This window comes from Siphateles boraxobius, unplaced genomic scaffold (assembly GCF_051911475.1).
Source record: "Siphateles boraxobius isolate OS27281-9 unplaced genomic scaffold, OSU_SipBor_1 11, whole genome shotgun sequence".
Classification (NCBI taxonomy): Eukaryota; Metazoa; Chordata; class Actinopteri; order Cypriniformes; family Leuciscidae; genus Siphateles; species Siphateles boraxobius.
The window spans coordinates 14901455-14921298 of NW_027508711.1; the positions used below are offsets into that span (position 1 = coordinate 14901455).

The 19844-nt window shown below is 42.3% G+C and overlaps 1 protein-coding gene and 1 long non-coding RNA gene across 3 annotated transcripts in view; one reads left to right on the forward strand and one right to left on the reverse strand.

Annotated features, from left to right (window-relative positions):
• The window catches only part of rnf121 (ring finger protein 121), a 128763-nt gene that overhangs the window by 54916 nt on the left and 54003 nt on the right, over positions 1 to 19844 (reverse strand). The window lies entirely within an intron of this gene.
• On the forward strand, positions 2727 to 3104 carry LOC143704114 (uncharacterized). Its single transcript, XR_013191515.1, has 2 exons — positions 2727 to 2870; positions 3067 to 3104. It is a non-coding gene; the product is annotated as an uncharacterized LOC143704114 (long non-coding RNA).

The following is a 19844-nucleotide window of genomic DNA, read 5'->3' on the forward strand; positions in this document are numbered from 1 at the left end:
CTTTTGACTGGTCCGTTTAAACATCTAACATTCCAACTAATAATAGATTCTAGATTTGTCAGATAAACAAAGACAACTCGCAGATCACAACAATATATCGGCTCTCAATGTGCCAAGTATATATCCTTTTCCATTTTTGCATTTCCACTGCACCCTCAATTTTAAATTTTACTTTAAAAGTGATGTGTGCGTGCACACGGGTGCGTGTTCGCCTGTTCGGGAAGTCACAGTGACAGAAACAGTGACATACCAGTTTAAGTTTCAAGGGAGTAAAGCCCGTTTATGCAATTAAGAAAATGAAATTGTCAAATCAATTTTGTTTTAAAGAAATTAAAAGCAGCGCTCATTCATCAGTGTATAATGATACCAGAGATCGCTTGAAGGTGATGATCATACATTTATAATCACACGTAACAACACAGACAAGTTTGTCGAGACAAACTTTAAGTTGAACTTTAAGACTCTGCCAGGCGTTCACAGCTCGGGGTGAAAACGGCTAACGTGGATTATCAAGTTAGTGGTATTACCTCCTGCATATTCTATTTGTGCGTGACATGAGCTCGCACAGCGCGTCTTCTCCAGGTCCTGCTTACCAGGTTGTTCTTAAAAGCCGAAATGTACCCAGATGAAGGCTTTTAAAGTAGTTAGAACATTTTTAATTACTCGCACTTGCGTCTCACCTCCCTCTGCCATTGTATGCTACCGCGACGAAGCACATACGCGATAAATGACGTCAGAAAACCATCAGTACATTATAATCGGTTATGGTCTATTACTGAACCGATACCAAATTGTCCTCGTCTGCATCGCGATGCATCGTAGAAAAACGATTCATTTCGACACCCCTAACATAGGCTAGTTAAGTTTATTCTTTAAAACACATGATTGCTTTACTGTAAGTTTAAATGTTGTAGATGCTATGCATTCTAGGCCACATATCTTGTGTAAACAGGAATTATTGAAGTACTGAAATTGCATAGCAATTTCAAGTTGCATGCGTGTCTATGTTAAATTTGTTTGTCTCCTTAGTGGAAAACTCTGCTATTTTCCATTGTAGCGAAATAGCTCTATGAAATATTAATAACCAATCATAACTTGTTATAATTGATTATGAATATTTGTGTCAGTTAATCAGGTTAACTTGATGTAGCTACATTAACATTACAACCAATTACTCAGTTCATTCTGTGAACCCTCAATATTGGTTATTAATTAATAGAAATGTACATTTCCGGGGCATGGGAAATGTTTTTCTTACCAAGTACTGCTGAGAGCAAGTAGTTAAAGGGATAGTTCACCCAAAAATGAAAATTCTGTCAGTAATTACTCACCCTCATGTTGTTCCAACCCCGTAAGACCTTCGTTCATCTTCGCAACACGAATTAAGATATTTTTGATTAAATCTGAGAGCTGGATCACTCCTCCATAGGCTTGTTAAGGGATTGAATCTTGCCGGCCCCGAGAAGTTATTAAAGGGTTAGGGTAAAATAGTCCAAGTGACTACAGTGGCTCAATCTTAAGTTTATCAAGCGACAAGAATACTTTTTGTGTGCAAAAAACAAACAAAAATAACGACTTTATTTCAACTATTCATTTCCTTCTCTGTGGGTCTCGAGTCAGTTCACTAGTGTAATCGGGTAAGCTTCTGTTGTCATACGTCACACGCATCACACACGACTATCGTCCAATAGTGAGCCTACGTGTGACATAGCACTACGCTATCACACTACATTAACTGACTAGAGGTGCTATCACACTACATTAACTGACTAGAGGCCCACAGAGAAGGAAATGAATAGTTGAAATAAAGTCGTTATTTTGGCTGGTAAGATTCAATCCCTTAAATAGTCTATGGAGGAGTGATCCAGCTCTCAGATTTAATTAAAAAAATCTTAATTCGTGCTCCGAAGATGAACGAAAGTCTTACGGGGTTGGAACAACATGAGGGTGAGAAATTACTGACAGAATTTTCATTTTTGGGTGAACTATCCCTTTAAGATCGATATGATTATTGACTTCCAGATATGAGCTTGAGACACGGACAACTTTACGTGTGATATGAACAAGACTTTATTAACTAGACTAAACATTTAAACTACTCTAGCATACACATACATACATGCATACAGTTTACCAAGGGAAAAAGAGCTGAAGAAGAAAGCAAGAAGTTATAGCATTGCTTGAAATTCAGCAGATCAACAGACTTGAGCAAACCATCAGTTTAGTTCTAACACTCCCTTTAAAAGGTGTAAGGATACTTAATGTATCAAATAATGAGACTAAGTTTGATACTTGCATGTCTCGCCCATTTAAATTAAACTGTCCTGATGCTCCATTTGATCTTTGCTGATGTTGTTTTGATGAGAGAGAACCGGTTGGAGTCAGAGGATCTTTGGTGTATGGAAAGACAAGGCCGCAGCCTGGCCCAAGCTTGGGGTCCTTAGAAAACTTCTAATTCAGCATCATCTTCACATCAGGACTAAGAGAATCAAGGAAGTCAAAAAGCCAAGAGCTTCCAGAGAGACGAGAGAGTCAAGAGGGATAAGAGAGAGAGAGGAGAGTCAAGAGATGCAATATAAACCCTTAGAAAGGTCCCACCTCTCAGGGTTGGCTCGGCCAATAAGAAAGGTGGAAGTTCCAGGCGGGCCAATTTGGTTTACGGCTCTTGGTTTCAAGGGTGCTCATTTGCATGTGCCCGCTGGACGGGTGGTAGCCAATGAAGAAACTGAAAGATTCTTGTAATAATAATATTATGTTGTTGTTATCGAAATATGTACACAGTCATTTCAATCTTCAAAGTACCAAGTTATAGAGACCAAATATGCCACACATATGATGTTGGCTAACCATAGTATGCAAAGTCTGAAACAGTAACCCATTAGAGTTTACAAGAAAACATAGGCCAAAACAACATCAGAAGGAAAATCATGAGATGTGAAAATTAGATACATGTTTATACATTTCTCAAGTGGTTATATATATATATATATATATATATATATATATATATATATATAGTATATAGAATTTATAGGATTAACAGGGTTTATTTCTCCTTCTCAGGAGAATTAAGTGAATGTCACATCTCTCAGGAATTCCCTTTTAGAGGTCGTAAAAGATTCTTATCTATGTAACAGGACACTGTGAGTGTCCGAGTTCTGCCAGTGGTGTTAGCTTCGGGGGAAGTTACACAGATCTTTGTTGGGAGAGTGAGTTTGCCGGTCTATTCATTAAATATAATGAATAATTTGGGTGTGTGATTGGTCCAGACGCTATACCATATAGCTGCAGTAAAACCAACTACAGGAGCATAGAATTGCCATATGGCAACAATGTGATTCACAAATGCGTTAATCATGAAAATGCTATCCTCACAACAGGATTCAGTAACTCTGTACTTTGCACTTTTATCATGCTCCTTAAAGGGACAATGTGTAGTATTATAAGTATTTTATTATCTAAAATCAATATTTTATTCATAAATATGTTCTCAATGGTGTACAAATACCTCTGCCAATTATCTGACTTATCCTCATAAACGAAGAATTTATTATCTTTATATACATGGGACGGGTAGGTCCACGGAGGCTTCCATGTCCTTCCGCCGTCTTGTAAAACTGTAATAGCAGAGAGGGACAAAAAGTAACAGGCCAATGCGTTTCCACAACGCGTTTTCATTCAGAGCCAGCGTCACGTGACTGAAAGCAGCTGAACCAGACAAGAAGATTTGAGAGTCGCTTGTCACTGCCCCGGCAACTTTAAAAGGCTGCAAACTTATTTGATTTCTGTTTATTTATATTTAGTCCATTTGACTTGTAACAATGTTTTTGGACATTAATTCAATTGAATCTATGCGTTTGGTTACACAGAATATTTTGCTAATACTCTTCATGAAATGGGGTTTTAAACCAGCATTTGATGTTTTGTTGTCATTAATAAAGGAAATCAAGTTATCATAACTTAACATTACTTAAAATAGCAAGTTTTGGCATCAAAAATTAAACGGGTGTGTTTAATGTACTCATTTGGCAAGTTATTTAAATTATTCGCTATGTCTCTGTTTAATATGATTGGTCGTGCCTGAAATTCTGCCTTGACAGAATTCTGTATCGGCTGATTGGTCGATACAGAAGGCAGTAATTTTTCTGTTCATTGTGAATTTGCTGATACAGGCAGCAGGCCAGAGGCTCTGACACTGCATAAAAACAGTAATTAAGGGGTTAAATCTGATATTGGACATTTCAGTGAAAATTATGGTGTATCACCAGAGCCATCAGGTACGGAAATTTCAGGCCTTGCATTTGGAGCTGAATCACACGAGACTTTCAATTCATGACACCTGTAAGTCGAATCGTAAAATTACTGTCTCTCGACTATCGAGGCTGTTCTTTCCCCTCCCCCGCAGCCTCGCTTGACTCACTGCAGTTCTTGCGCGTGCAGAGCACCACCGGTATATTCTGAGGCTGAGAAAAAGCATATGGCAAGCGTGAATTCATGAAACTATTTTAAATAACATGTTTGCCAGAACATAACATCAAAATTTGTTCAATGTTGTAACAGTTTTTTTTAACTGTATATTCTAGCCCGAAGTTGTTTTCGAGCCGTTTATTCCCACTTTGACTTGCTTTGATTATTTCCATTCTTGTTGCTGTCCAACTAACAAAATTGCTTTGTATTGTTACATTTTTATTATTATATGTCATGTTGCATCACTCTAACCAGTACTTAAACAATGAGAACTGTACAATGTATTTAGAGAAAATGTGTCTTAATTTTATTATTTTAAATCACAGGATTTTCCGTTCCCAGCCCCAACCATTCATCTTAAGGACTGCGGCAATGAGGATCTTTGAACCAACAATGGCTGTTTCCACAGGATGAGATCTCACTGATGTTAGCCTGCAGTACTGACACTATCACAGACATATAGTTGTGGTCAAAAGTTTACATCACATTGCAGAATCTAATAAAAAAAAAAAAAAATCTTTTTTCTAAAGTACTTCTTTTTTTAGCTGCCCTGCCCTGATTTAGCTATTTCACTCAACATATGTTACATTTAGTCAAAATTATAGCTGAATTAAAAAAAAAAGCATTTAAAAGTGACCGTTCATTCTTAATTCTGTGTTGTTACCTGGATGATCGACGGCCGTTTTTTGTAATGGATGTTCATGTATCACTTGTTTGTTCTGATCAATTAAAGTGCCCACTGTTCTTAAGAAAAAACAAGGTCCTGTACATTATTTGGTTTTCCAGCATATTTTTAATATTTGAAACCATTCCAAAAGCGACTGTATGATGTTGTCTATCTATTCACACAGAGGAAAACTGAGGGACTCGCACACAACTATTACAAATGGTGAAAGATAAGTTAAGTTAAAGATAAGTTAAAGTAGATGACAAACATGTCTGTTGTTGTTCATTACAGTGTGCTTTAAATTGTTCTGATCTGATCAATTTCCATTTTAAACGACCAATTTTAATCAATTGATTTAATTTACTGGAAGTATTGTAATTGTATTTTTAACAGATTAAATGTTAATACACGATGTTCAGTTAGTATGCATTATAGAAGTTAAGATATGTAATGTAACCCTAATAAAGCTGTTGAGTTTATTGAGTTTATAGAATGTCAAATGTTTTGTGAAAAACAAAACTTGGTTTAATGATTTATAATTTATTTAATAATAAAAGGCCAATGGACTAAACTCAAACTTACCAGTTTATATTTTGTTTAATTTATCTTTACTTAATCATTTTATTAAAGTTCCTTGAATTAAAGTTAATTCAATGAGAAGACCACATTAGGTCAACTCAATTAATTGAGTTTTCAATTTTCCCATTACACAATTTTACTTACGCAACCCACTTTCCTCAAATCATTTGAGCAGTCTCTTATTAGCAAGGCTCCAGACTAACTTTACCACTGGTTGCACTGGTGCTACCAACTTTCTCAGTTGGTCTCACCAGCATATGATTTGGTTGCACCTTTTTTTTCTACATGCCATTAATCAATGCATGCTGATGAATAGTGGTCTTAATCTGCATACCCTAGTTTTGCAGTGATGTAAAAAGAGTCAAAGACTGACAGTGACACAAGACCTTATGTTAGCAAAATGTTTTAATCTTTTAACTATCAAATCAAAAAACTCTCAAAAAAACAATTAAATTGCATGTTCTTTTCATTTTTATTAGCCTTAATTCCTGAATTCCTAATTGGCGTGTTTCACCATCAGCAGAGGTGGGCAGAGTATCCAAAAACTGTACTCAAGTAAAAGTACAAGTACTTATAGAAATATTTACTCAAAGTAAAAGCAATAATCTTAATAGTTACTTGAGTAAGAGTAATAAGTATCCAATGAAAAAACTACTCAAGTAGTTAGTTACTACGGATCATATAGCCCAGCGGCTTCTTCCACCCGTGAAGAGGACCCGATGCTCGAATTATCTGCCTCCGAGGAGGTGGATAATTTGAGCATCGATGTAGGAGAATGTGAAGATTGGCCACCACATTCTCCTGCATCTGAGGAGCTGCTGGAGGTTGTGACTAGGGCTGTGGCCAAATTAAATATCAGTTGGCCACAAGAAAAGCAGGAAGCGACAGCAAGCTTGATGAGCGCTTCCTGCAAGCCTGGTCACAGCCTTCGCGCAGGAGCCTCCCATTTTTTAAGGATCTCCACACCGAGGTGTCGAGATCGTGGGATAGGCCCTTCTCTTTTCGACTTTCCAGCCCCAATGTAAATATATATTCTTCTATAATGGGGTTGAGAGAGATGGGCTATGGGACGATGCCTCGGGTTGAAGAGACTTTTGCATCTCATCTCTCGCCCGAGGCCGCATCGTCCCTGAGAGCTCCGCCGCTTCCCTCCAAGCCCTGCCGTACAACATCGGCCTTGGTTGGGAAAGCATATATGGCGGCAGGTCGGGCTGGTGCATGCCTGCACACAATGGGGCTCCTGCAGGCTTAACAGGCCGACCTACTAAAAGAGGTGGACGACAGCGGGGAGGTCACCCTCGACGATATTCAGGAGATGCGTCGAGCGGTTGACTTGTCTCTCCGTGCTACCAAGGAGACGGCCCGTGCAATCGGCCGTTCTATGGCAGCCTTGGTAGCCACGGAGAGACATTTGTGGCTGAATTTGTCGGGCGTTGGGGACAAGGACAGGGCCTTCCTCCTCGACGCCCCGATTTCGTCTTCTGGCCTCTTCGGCGACGCAGTCACCACTGTCGTCGAGAGGTTTCAGGAGACGAAACGACAATCAGCCGCGTTAAAACAGCTCATCCCCGCCGTCGTTCCAAGTCTCGTGGGGCTGCTGCCAGGAGGCAGTCCCATGAGGCTGCTGCCAGCTCCTCACACTAGCAACAGCAAAGAGAGAAACCGCAAAAGGCCTGGAGCCAGAGGCAACACTCTCAGCCGAAGCCTTCCAAGCCTAGGGCAGATCTGAGGACTGTCATTCAGGCTAGGAAGGCTTCGGCAAAGAGGCCCTGACGCGTGGCGACGGCCTCCGAGGGCGCCCCCCGCGATCAAGTATCAACAACTCGCTCCTTCGCGGAGCCCTCAGGAAATCGATGTTTGCATCCCGCCGCTGAGAGCGCTTCAGGTCGCATCGGTTTCTAGCGAACGCACATCACAGTCTCTGCCCGAAAATATGGCGGCCCTGTCAAGTTCGCTTCCTCTCACGAGGCCTGCATAAAAATTAAATCCGTTAGCTCCTGCCATACAAATGCTTCAGGTCACCGATATATCGAATTTAACACCAGAGGCCAGTCCCGAGAGACTGGTCCCCCTAGTAGATTATCTAGACACCTGGAAAGGTCTTCAAAAAATATCTCAGTGGGTCCCGCTCCTGCACATAATAGAACAGGGGTACAGAATTCAGTTTGAATATCGCCCGCCCAGGTTCAGCGGGGTAGTAAACACACTGGTCAGCCCCGAGCATGGTCTGGTTATGGAACAGGAAGTTCAGTCCCTCTTAGCGAAGGAGGCCATAGAGTATGTTCCTCCCCAAGAGCGAGAAGCCGGGTTCTACAGTACTTCTCCGGTACTTCATAGTTCGCAAGAAGGATGGGGGATTACGTCCCATTATAGATCTCAGAGTATTAAACCGGTCTCTGAGGAGATACAGGTTCAAAATGTTAACGATACCCATTATCGTGAGTCAGATCAGGTCCGAGGACTGGTTTGTCACGATAGATCTAAAAGATGCTTACTTCCATATATCCATCCTTCCACAGCACAGGAAGTTCCTAAGGTTTGCTTTCGGGGAAAGGCTTATCAATACAGGGTTCTTCCTTTCGGCCTAGCACTGTCACCTCGCACCTTCACAAAATGCATGGATGCTGTCCTTGCTCCGTTGAGACTTCAAAGCATTCGCATCCTCAATTATATCGACGACTGGCTTATCCTGGCACAGTCAGAGGACTTGGCGGTTCAACATCGAGATGTTGTTCTAGATCATCTAAGGTGCTTGGGACTAAGACTCAATGCCAAGAAGAGTTCATTGGTTCCTCTACAAAAGACTACTTTTCTGGGGGTAATTTGGGACTCAATCACGATGCGGGCACAGCTGTCTCCCGCTCGTATAAATACCATCTTGACTACAGTTTCGAGCTTCAGGCTAGGCCAAAGCATCACGGTCAAATACTTTCAAAGAGTGCTGGGTCTCCTGGCAGCAGCGTCCAACGCTATTCCTTTTGGCCTGCTGCACATGAGAGCCCTACAGTGGTGGCTCAGGACCAGAGGGTTTTCCCCAAGGGGGAACCCATTTCGCACTATCAAAGTAACGCACAGATGCCTTCGTTCTTTGGTAATGTGGAAGAAACCTTGGTTCCTGTCCCTAGGCCCTGTTTTGGGAGCACCGTGTCAAAGAAAGATTGTGACTACGGATGCTTCCCTCACAGGCTGGGGTGTGTTTATGGAAGGCCGCTACACCAGGGGTCTCTGGAAGGACCACCATCTCTCTTGGCACATCAACTGCCTGGAGATGCTGGCTGTGATTTTGGCTCTCAAACACTTCCTTACAGACCTCATAGTCCATCATGTTCTAGTACGGACAGAAAATACGTCGGTGGTCTCTTATATAAATCGTCAGGGGGGCCTGAGATTGCGCCCTCTATGCAGATTGGCACATCAGGTCCTCCTGTGGTCCCAGGGGAAACTTCTCTCAGTCAGAGCGATGTTTATCCCTGGGGACAGCAATGTGGGAGCAGACATCCTGTCGAGGCAGGGGCTGAGGCCCGGGAATTGGAGACTCCACCCCGAGTCGGTGGAGTTAATATGGAAGGAGTTTGGACAGGCGGAAGTGGACCTATTTGCCTCTCAGGGGAACACTCACTGTCCACTCTGGTTCTCTCTCTTGCATCCAGCTCTCTCTCGCATCCAGCTGCCACGGGGCTGGATGCCATGGTTCAGACATGGCCGAGGCTACGTCTGTATGCATTTCCCCCGATTGCTCTGCTCCCAGGGGTTCTAGAGAGGGTCCGGCGGTACGGGATCACCTTACTCCTAGTAGCCCCCTACTGGCCGGCCCGAGTATGGTTCTCGGACATCATGGTCCTCCTAGCAGGCCCTCCGTGGCAAATTCCGATTAGGAGAGACCTCCTTTCTCAGGCCAGGGGCACAATATTTCACCCCCGGCCGGAACTATGGAAGCTATGGTTCTGGCCCCTGAGGGGGACCAGCTCGTAAATATTGGTCTCTCAACTGAGGTTGTTGAGACCATTTTAAACTCTAGAGCCCCCTCCACGAGGAAACTTTATGCATTAAAATGAAATGTGTTTAACTTATGGTGCAGATAACTTCAGTTGGACCCAGTTAACTGCCCAGTGGCTTCAGTGCTGGAGTTCCTACAGAGTCGTTTCTCTAACGGTCTCTCCCCGTCGACGCTTAAGGTCTATGTGGCGACACCAATTAATCGTACGTTTTTTTATTGGAGCTAGGAGGATGAGGCCTGTCATCCAGTCCAGAGTTCCCACTTGGGACCTGACAGTGGTCCTCGAAGGGTTATCCCTGGCACCCTTCGAACCACTGGATGAGGTGTCTGAGAAGTTTATGTCCTTTAAAGTAGCCTTCCTGCTAGCCATTATGTCCCTCAAGAGAGTTGGGGACCTGCAGGCTTTATCGGTGGCTTCTTCTTGCCTCGAGTTCACTCCCGGCAAAGTAAAGGCCTTTCTCCACCCTAGACCTGGATATGTGCCTAAGGTGCCGTCAAATGTGGCACGGTCTATAATTCTTCAGGCATTTCTTCAAGCAAGCTAAGCAGCATTTATTGTGCCCGGTCCGAGCCCTGGAAGTCTATGCTCATAGAACCTCGGGCTGGAGGAAGACGGACCAGTTACTTGTTACATACCAGTATGTTTCGGGTCACCTAAGAGGGGTTCCCCTGTTTCCAAGCAGACTATCAGCAGATGGATAGTAGAGGCTATATCTTCAGCTTACGAGGCGCGTAGCTTGCCTTGGCCTCTTCTGATAAGAGCCCACTCAACTAGAGGAGTGGCTTCCTCTAAAGATTTGCTGTCAGGAGTTTCTCTTCAGGAGGTCTGCGATGCCGCGGGCTGGGCCTCCCCTCACAACTTCATTAGACACTTCAGTCTGGATCTGCCCTTTATTCCGGGTTCACAAGTCCTAAGTGTGCCAGATTGCTTCACACCAGGGCGTATTCTCTCAATGTGGCGCAGTGGGTATATCGTTCCCCAATGTGTCGATTCTCGACGCAGCGCGAGTTCCCTCGAAAGGGAACATCTCGGGTTACGACTGTAACCCTTGTTCTCTGAGAAGGAAACGAGACGCTGCGTCCCTCGGCCACACTTCTAGCGCTCCTGAGAGCAACTTGCTTCGACCAATCAAAAGCTGACATTGTTATGATCCGGTTCCCTTTTATAGCTTCCGTCACATGCGACGTCACGGGTGACGTCATGATGCAACACCAATCAAGATTGGACTAGTTCCATACAGGCTTCAGACGCGTCACGCTGGAGGCGTTCCCCAATGTGTCGATTCTCAGGGAACGAGGGTTACAGTCGTAACCCGAGACGTTTTGCATTCAAAGGCATGTAAAGGGAACCATTGACAAAGATAAGAAAGAGTCAAAACTCTTCGTGCTCATGACCGCTACTCGACATCTGAACACAAACAACGATCAAATGCACATCGACGGATCTTGTTCTGTCTGTTCTCCAAAATGTAATCAAATGTATATTTCTGCAAGCATGTTTAAAACTGTTTAACTGTGCCTAAGGCAGGCAAAGACATTTTTCAAGTCGAGTTTGCACGCCACTGCGCAATACTCACACATTACCGTGGGATAGCGGGTGTTCATTTCATAAACTGTGGACAATGGTAGCATATTTAATGTAGCCTACAAATCAGTGTAGGCTATATTTCCAAAAAACGGATAATGTCTTTGTTGTAGTGATATCGTGGCGTAATAATTGTTTGGTTGTAAAATATATTACCTGAATGAAATGAAATCGAATATATCGTCCTGTGGAATCATTCATTCACAGACAGCATACGAAGATGTTCAACTAATAAAGATGGCAGTTTTGCAGACTTACTTTCACTAGACTGTAGGTCCACGGCCACTTCATTCAATGCTCTTGATGTTCTTAAATCTTCCTGTTACGACTCCGAGTCGAGTTTGAATTGAAAGCGCTTCAGACGATTCAGTGCGTGCAGGAAACTGAACAGATAATTCAAACTGTTAAACAAACCGATTTAGACAGATCTGCCAAGCTATTTGATGATCTGTGATCAGAATCGACTCAAAAGAGAGTGATTCATTTGTGAACAGAGCATCGCTCATGCCCATAAAAAGATACAGCGTGCTTGGAATAAAGCATTTAACAATATGTATTGCATTAAAAATAAAGTAACGAGAGGAACGTCGCCCAACGTAGCGAAGTAAAAGTACAGTTTTTTCATTAGAAATGTACTCGAGTTAAAGTAAAAGTACCCCCATTTAAATCTCTTAAAAGTACAATTTCTCCCCCCCCCCCAAAAAAATACTCAAGTAAATGTAACCATTTACCATCAGTGTGCAATGCGCGTAACGTGTACGTTCGTTAATAAATAAACTGCAAGTTTCTTGCGGAGAACATTGTAGCCGGAACTACTTCTCTCCGTTAATGTCTATGGCGAGTCACTGGGCAACTCCGCAGCCGAGCCGACTCCGGGATAAAATAGTCCGAATATAAACACTTATTATAAGCGTACCATAGTGATTCAGGATAAGTCAAAAACACGGTTTGGAAAATGGATTCATGATGTAATTTTTGAACATAAGTTACGGACTGCAGCAGCTGCTTATACAACGGCGTTCTGTTGCGCATGCGTGAATTTAACTGAGTAGTACATGACCATGCACTCGCACAAATGCGACCACATAAAATTTTAACTCGCACATTCTCAAAAAAATTTTGGTGGCAGTCTGGAACCCTGCTTATAGGGGTTCACAGTGTACCGGTTACTTAGGTAGCGTTTCCATATCGGTACTGGGTTTCGGTACCCAACCCTTGTAATAGCAGAGTTGTCCTTCACTGAAGAAGAACGAGCCAACGATGTTAAAGACTTAGATCTCGACAGTTAGCTACTTCCCATGGTAAGAGAATTGGGAATTATATAGGTCATGGCAAAAAGTATTGGCAGTAAGATACATTGTGTTTTGCAAAATTTGCTGTTTCAGTTGTTGTGGTGTTGATCCACATTGTTTTTAGATTATTGTGTAGAGTGATGAGATGCATTTTATATAAATTGCAAAAAGCTCCTTTGGCCAAAAAAAAGACCACAAAAACCCAAATTTGGTCCTGGAAGAAAACAACCAAGTAAATTAATTTCATAATTAATAACATCAGCACATTGGAAAGTGTGAACAAGGTCAGGTAAAATCCCTATCATTCTGATTGGATTATAAGAGCGGACTGATTGAAGGAGAGAAGTGCTTCTAATAATTTTGTTCTTGTGTTAGCAATGGTAACCTCCAGAGAAAGATGAGCAGCCATAATGTCTCCACCTGAGTAGTCATCTACGGAATCGTGTCACCACCAGAGCAGAGCTTGCTCAATATTGGCAGCAGGTGGGTGTAAATGTGCATCTGCATGCACAGTGAGGCAAAGACTTTTGGGCAATTGCCCGGTGTCAAGAAGGGCACCACTTCTCTCCTAGAACAACATTAAGGACAGACAGAAATTCTACAGTAAGTACAAGGATTGGACAGCAGAAGAACGGTGCAAAGTTATTTCCTATGAGGAAGGCCCCTTCTAACAGTTTGGGACATCTGGAAAATCGATTGTTCAGAGTAGTGTGTAAATGTGAATGCTACCATGAGTTCTGTGTCGTGCTAACAGTGAGGCATCCTGAGACCATCCATTAGTGGGGTTGCATTTTATGCAAGTGAGTGGGGGCACTCTCACAATTCCACCCAAAAACACTGCCAGGAATAAAGAATTATGTCAATGTCCTGCAAGAGGAACTTTCTCCCATGGAGCAATTTGGTGATGATCTGTGGAAGTTCAAGCATGATGTAGCACGACGTCACAAGGCAAGAGTAATAATGTGTCTCTGCGATAATTACATTGCAATTTTGGACCAAGACCTTAATCCCATAAAGAACCTGTGGTCAATCCTCAAAAGGCAAGTGGACAAGAAGAAATTGTGATCAACACAGAGCAAAAATAAGACAACAAACCACTTAGCAGAAGAGGTATATTGTCAGTTGTTGGCTCTGTTACGTTCCTCTTGGGTTATAAGCACCATTCATGAGATAATAAAATTGTAGGAAAAAAAAGAGGGAGAAATGGCTGTCCTGGCTGGAAGATTTATAGAAACTGTCAAACTTCAGCAAAAGTAGACGATCAAACCTGCGGAGTTTTGAAATGTCAAGACCTTTTGATTAAACCACTTTGCAAATGCTTGCGAGAATGGTTATGTGACGGTCACATACCCTCTGTTGACAAGTGATCATTATCAAAAAAGATGCACATTCATGATGGGAAATTTCAGAATGATTTCACTACAAGGATTTCACTACGCAGGTTACAAGAAGAAAAGAGCTGACAGCAGCCATGATCAGAGTTAGAATGGATAGGATGCTGAAACAAGAGTTTGAAATGTTTTCTTGAAGAGTCTAACTTTCTTGACTAACAGTACAATAGTGCTGTAATTCATAGATACATGTCTCCACAAGATGCAAGATGTGTTGCAAACCAAATCTCATTAGAAAGGCTTCTAAACCTTCTCAATGGAGATATGCAAGTTCTTTAGAAAACCCTGCTGACCAAGCTTCAAGAGATCTAAAGGCTGACATTCTATTTAGAAATAAAAACTTGATCAAAGGAACTAGTTTCCTGCTGAAGCCATAATGTAAGTAGCCTGTTCGACCAGAGCAGTCAATGGCAGATGACAGTCTCCACTGTCACAATATTCACTCAGAATAATAAGAAAAATCTAGAATGTCTTTTTTGTGACCATTCAAGTTGGCATCAACTAAAGAAGGCTGTGTATCATGGTTAACAGATCTCTAAGAAATCTTGCTGGAATTAAGCCACAAGAGGAAAGAGATTAAGATGAGGATAAGTCAAAAAGAAAGAGATCTCCACATACAAAACACAAGTACAGCAGGAAATAGCTACCTACAAAAAGCGTTCACATAGGAGAACACCTGCCATGGAGGATGTGGTGCACACTAAATTGAATATAATTCATTACAGCCAGAACCAGAAACTTCCAGAAGAAATAAAAATGTTGAAACAAGGAAAGATGCAAGTCAATAAAGACAGTCGCATATTCCGATTTCGATTGTGTGTTAAGATTTAGAGATCAGATCATCTTGCATAAAGTCTTCCACGAGAGTAAGGATGTGAGTTATAGAGTAAAATCCATCCAAATGATGAAAATTAAGATATTCTCAACCTGCAGGGAGAGGCAGGCACTGAGCAGTTGTGCAGCTCATCTGAGGAGGTTGAACATGAACAACTCCTCAGGGATGACAATTTACACTAGTCCACTGCCCTAATCACAGATTTTAATTAAAATCTTCAGGATTACTAGAAAATTTCAGACATCTGCAGCACAGTGGCCCTCGAGTGGCCATTCCTGATGCTGAAGATGTTCACCAGTGTAAAACATGTAAGCAATTTAGGTGCCTCATTTTAGACGTCATATATGCGCCATGTTTTAAATATTTATTTTTTGCATCAAATGAAACTGCAATGTTGATTAATTTTTTTATCTTAATAGGGCAAGTTAGAGCCAACTCTCGAGCACAACTCTCGTTACTACACAGTGCTGGGAGATCCAATGATATAGATTTTGAATTTGCCACAGAAGGGGGGCGCTGTTGGACACCGATCATGTAGTAAATGTCTCCATTTTGCTCCGCGAGTTTGTGTTTATTTTAACTTTTTGATACAGTTTCTTTTCACTAATTTGGCCGGTGTACATTTGTGACAAGTTTTTTAGTCAGTTTTGGTGTGTTTTGGGGGAATTTCAATCGACAATGTCAGCTGCACGTGGAAACTCGGCTCGCACAGGCCGTGTTAAGGCTTCTCCCTCGACTGAGCCCGCATCTCCGCCGAAGGTGGTCACGGATCCCGAGTATGCGCCCAATTTGGATCACCTCCGGGCTATGTTAGACCAGTTGAAAGGGAGACATTTGCAGAAAAATAGACACGCTGTCTTGCGAGCTTCGAGCGGACATTTCTTCGGTAAGAGAGAAGCTTAGACACGCAATTGAATCTCTCTCATGATCAAGCTATCACAGAGTTGCAACGTGCGTGCACTGACCATAGTGACCTGCTAACCTCACTGGATTCAACCGTTTCCACGCTGAAAGCCAAGGTTAAACTGCTGGCCGACAAATGTGAGGACTTGGAGGGTAGATCAAGGAGGAACAACATACGGCTGGTAGGTGTGCCGGAGGGGGTCAAAGGTGTGCGCCCAACCGAATTTATTGCCCAGCTGCTGATGGACTCTCTCGGTCTGGGGGAGTTGCCCCAACTCGATCGTGCGCATCACACTCTCCGATCCAAGCCCAGTGATGGTAAGCCACCCCGACCCTTTGTGATTCGTGTTCACTTTTTTCACGTGAGGAATGACATTTTACCAAGGGGGTAATCCATCAGCCGGAAGTTGAAGCCTCGCGGTAGCCGCCATTGTAGCAGAACTTCAGCTGCTGTTAGCATTCCATTGACTCCCATTCATTTTGGCGTCACTTTGACAGCGAATAACTTTACATCTGAGGCGTCCAAAGACTTCATTTGTCCATTATATATTTCTAAATAAACACGATAATGTATAAAAGGCTCCATTACTTTGTATCTTACGTTATGGCCCCGTAGAAGCCGTTTTTGTTAAAAACAGGCTAACGATTGCGTCATAACCACGCAACTTTTTGTCGCACAATAGAGACATTACCGTATAGACAGGAGGAGAAGCTCGCTGGCAATCGGGGGGACGTCCCGTCAAGGGAGAAGTCCATAGGTAATGAGTCCATAAAAGAAACGGGACAAAATATTTCAACAACGTTTTTGGGGAATTGGAAATAATTCGGTATGTGGCAAGTGAATACATATGAAGTGATTAACGTTGGCAATTTTCACGCACAACTACTAGAAGATTTACGTCTGTCAGACAGGTTGCTCACATCATCATGCTTAGTTTGAGTCGGTTTGAGTCTGCGCGTCAGGAACGGAAGTGCTAAAAAAATCGCTAAAAATGGGCTTCAACTGTCTCAACTGAGTTCCAATGAGATGGCTCTGTCCACTACTTATACTGTCTATGCATTTTACGCCGGGCTAGCGAGGCTCCTCTTCTCCATCGAGGCAAGAAACTGTTTCTCTTTCCTGACTACACTTCGTCAGTTGCGAAGAAACGCGCTGCATTCACGGACATTAAACGTCTGTTACATTCGTGTTCTGGAATGAAGTTTGGATTGAGGTTTCCCGAGACTTTAAAGATCACTCTTCCCGGTGGAGCTACACACACCTTTGAGGACCCAGCCACTGCAATGGACTTTGTCAAGGTGAACTTAAAGTCTGGTGTCTCTTCTGGAGGTACAGTTTGAAAGCGGCTGGCAGTTTGTTTGGTAAACAGGGGGTTAACGTTATTTTAACCCGGTTTCTGATGTTTAACTGCCCTGTTTTAAGTTCATGTCACTGGGATTAGAGTCACTTTTCATATTTTGCTACTGTGTTTGTTTATATATTTATTTCATGCTTTATTACAAACTCACATGAGCACTACTGGTTTGAGCTGTTAACGGAGCGTGTTAGGATGTTTTTGGTAGTTTGTGGGATTTGTACGCGTCTTATTTGGGAAGACGCTTCAGCTCGTGGGGTGGTGGGTTGGGGGTTTGAGGAGTTCTCCTTTTTTCTCCTTTTTGTGCTTTGTTTAGTCAGGTCGCCCATGTTTTAATTTATTTCTGTGACTGTTATACATTCCTTTTTCCTTTTATGTGCTCTAATGTAATAGCTGACCCAATGGAAGGTCTGTGTTTGTAACGGGTCAGCTATATAGTAATTCTGTGATTTTGGCTAATGTGTATGGTCCAAACTGGGATGATGACAATTTTTTCCATCAATTGTTCGCCAAATTACCTGACATGTCCACACATCTACTTATTATTGGGGGTGACTTCAACTGTTGGCTTAATCCGGTATTAGATCGTTCTTCTACTAGACCAGGAGTGCTCTCAAAGTCTTCTAAGACCATTTTATCCTTTATGGATGAGTTCTCGGTCTCTGATCCATGGCGCTTTCTTAATCCGTCCGGCAAAATGTATTCTTTTTTCTCTCATGTACATCACTCCTTTTCTCGTATTGACTATTTTCTCCTGGACAACCGCTTTCTCCATTCTGTTCAGTCTTGCTCTTATGATACTATTCTATTATCAGATCATGCCCCGACCACACTGGAGTTATTCATACAGGAGCGCGAACGTACGTGCCCCCCCCCCCCCCCCCCCCCCCCGGTGTCTCAATCCCCGCCTGCTATCTAATGAGGATTTTGTTAAGTTTGTTTCTAATCAAATTGACTTTTTTCTTACTACCAACAGTACTCCAGGGATCTCAGCCTCCCTTCTTTGGGAAACTTTGAAAGCATATATCAGAGGTGAAATTATTTCATACAGCAGCTATGAGAACAAACAAAGGACATTTTTTTTAAAGGAATTGAGGTTACGAATCTCCCAGCTTGATAATATCTATGCTTCCTCCCCATCCCCTAACATATATAAGGATCGTCTCTCTCTTTAGGCTGAGTTTGATGTTCTTTCTACTAAAGAGGTTGAGGAGCTTTATTGTAATATTGTTATTATGAATCTGGGGATAAGGCGACCAAACTTTTGGCCCATCAGCTTCGACAGGCTTCCTCCTCTCAGCAGATTTCACAAATTAATACTCCTTCTGGCGTCACTACCGATCCTAAAAAAATGAATGATCAGTTTAAATGGTTTTACTCTTCTTTATATAATTCTGAGGTTGGGTCTGATCTGTCTGCCCTGGATAGTTTTTTTTGACTCACTGGAGTTGGTTAAGGTAGATGCTGATATGGCTGAGCAGTTAGAGGGCCCAATCACTATAGATGACCTTAAACGGGCAACATTTTATATGCAGTCTGGAAAATGTCCAGGCCCGGATGGTTTTTCGACGGAGTTTTACAACACCTTTTTTGACAAATTAGCACCAGTCTTGATAGAAATGTTCAATGAATCTCTTACTCTTTCTAAATTACCTCAGACTCTAAATCAGGCCTCCATATCATTACTCTTAAAAAAGAATGGAAAGGACCCTCTGTCCTGCTCAAGTTATCGTCCAATTAGTCTTTTATCTGTAGATGTAAAACTTCTGTCCAAATTATTAGCTATGCGACTGGAATCAGTTTTGCCTTTAATTATCTCTCCTGATCAGACAGGTTTTGTCCAGAACAGACACGGGTTCTTTAATCTCAGACGACTTCTCAATGTTGCTTATAATCCTTCTACGTCCATGGGGCCGGAAGCCGTAATCTCATTAGACGCGAAGAAGGCTTTTGACACAGTGGAGTGGAACTACCTTTTCTACGCTTTGGAGAAATTTGGTTTTGGCCAGGAGTTCATTTCTTGGATTAAGTTGCTTTATTCGTCCCCTGTGGCTTCAGTCAGAACTAATGACACCCATTCAGAGTATTTCCCTTTGCACCGCTCCACTCGTCAAGGCTGTCCTCTGAGCCCTCTTATATTTGCTGTGGCTATTGAACCTCTGGCTATTGCGCTTCGTTTAGAGCCACGCATCCCTGGAATTACAAGATATGGTCTTGAACAGAAGGTCTCCCTCTATGCCGATGACTTATTACTATGTGTCCAATCTCTCTATCTTAGTTCCAGCTGCTCTTGACATCCTTAGTTCATTTGGTCTGATTTCAGGTTATAAACTAAATTTGGACAAGAGTGAGCTGTTTCCTTTAAATCAAGGTGCCCAGAATGCTTGCTCAGGGTTTCCCATTCAAAATTGTTCCACTTGGCTTTAAATACCTTGGTATCTGGATTTGTGACCGATTTGAAGATTTGTTTGATCTTAATTTTGCCCCTTTGTTAGATCAGATATGGATGCACTTTCAACGGTGGTCACTGTTGCCTCTTTCCCTTGTGGCCAGGGTAAATTCGGTTAAGATGAATATCCTTCCCAAATTGTCTTATCTCTTCCAGTGCATACCTATCTTTCTCCCTCAGTCTTTTTTTCACAAATTAGACAAATTAATCACGGAGTTTATCTGGAACAGGAAGGTTCCGCATTTGCGAAAGGAGCTGTTGCAGAGACCGAAGATCCTTGGGGGGGCTTGGCCCTTCCAAACTTGAGGTTTTATTACTGGGCTT